Source organism: Pseudorca crassidens, chromosome 7, assembly GCF_039906515.1.
Source record: "Pseudorca crassidens isolate mPseCra1 chromosome 7, mPseCra1.hap1, whole genome shotgun sequence".
In the NCBI taxonomy this organism is placed as follows: domain Eukaryota; kingdom Metazoa; phylum Chordata; class Mammalia; order Artiodactyla; family Delphinidae; genus Pseudorca; species Pseudorca crassidens.
This window is the reverse complement of record NC_090302.1, coordinates 48995516-48997229: the sequence shown is the minus strand read 5'-3', so window position 1 is coordinate 48997229 and position 1714 is coordinate 48995516.

Here is a 1714-nt window from a genome sequence, read left to right as displayed (position 1 = left end):
CACTTTTCTGAGCTCTAAACTAGTATACACAATCGTTCTCTCAACATGTCCACGTGATGTCTGACGGGCACATCAACCTCAACATGTCCCCGGACGAGTCCATGACTTTCCTTCACACCAGCTTTCTCCTTTCCTCCACCTTATCAAACTTCACTAACCTGTTGCTCAGGCCATAATAACCTGAGGGTCATGATGGGACCTTTTCATCATTCACCCCTGACATCCTAACATCTTCAAGTCCAATGATTCTGCCTCAGAGGTGTTTTTGGAACTATTCACTTCTTCCTACTTCCACTGGTCCAAATAACCATCATTTCTTGCCCGGACAAATGCTAGTCTCCCTGCTTCCACTCTTGCCCCTCTAAAATCCATTTTCCACCCAGCACTCAGAAAGAGCTTCTCGAAATATATATCTGATCATAACCTTCTTCTGCTTGCAAACTTCCATGACACTGCCCGGCCCTGCCCTTAGAATCAAAATCAAACATCACATTGTAACCTGCAATACCAGGCCCCGTGATATGGCCCGTGCCAACCACCCCTACTTCCCATCCCCTCTCATCTTCCTTGTTTATACTCCAGCCACCCCTTGAGTTCCTCCAAAATCCTGATCACCGTCCTGCCGAACTCCTCGTACTGGCTCTCCTCACTCCCTCTACATCTGTAGGCCTGGCTCCTCCGTGTCACCCAGGTCCCAGCTCAAATGTTTAAGTCCCCTCAGGGAGACTCATTCTAAAGTAGCCTTTCCCCAACACTCAAGTCACCCAAGTCTATTTCCATCATAATTCTTATCACCATCCAAAATCACATGGGTAATTTGTTTACTTGCTTATGTGTTTCCATCCACTAACACATAAACTCCTTGAATGCAGAGAGCTGGTATGTTTTTGTCACCTTCCTGTCCTCAGTGACAACGTGTGGCACTAACAGTTGCTCAATAAAATGAGTCAAATGCAAATAACCTGCTGCAGGCATAGACAGATGGAGGGTTGGATTCAGCAGATCCAGATTTAAATATGGTGTATACCACTTACTAGATGTATCTTTTAGCAAGTTAGTAATTTCCTCATCTGAAATATGTGGATAACAATGGTATCTTCTGTAAGCAGCTGTACAGAGCTGCTGAAAAGATAAAATGAGAAAAAAGTCCTAAACACTCGGCACTGTGACTAGCATACAATAAAACCTTAACAAACACTAGCTAGCTAGTATACATCTATACTAGATTATACTACAATGACAGGTTTTAGATTCTCTAGACTAAATTACACACACACACACACATACACACACACACACACACACTTTGGTGTTCATCTTCACTTGGTTTAATGGGTCTATTGTTTTGCCTTTGAGACTTCAACTTGTGTGTCCTTATCAATACCATATCTCAAGAGAACAATCTGAGTAATATCCTCTGACTAGTTCCTGGCACACACCAGAACAGTTATGAGCTTTATAAACCTCTTTAAGTGATTTACCTGAAATATAAATATTCCCCTCCAGTATAATACAGTGATTTCACGTGGCCTCCGTTCCACCTACTTCCTCAGAGGTCTGTGAATAGTAAATACACACAAGTCTACACAAATATCTCACGTGTTGAAAGGCCTATAGGGTAAATCATCTTTGCACTCATCACAAGTTAAAGAAGTAACCCCCAGTATGACAGAACATGCCCCTTTTACAACACATAATGGCTGGAACAATTCAA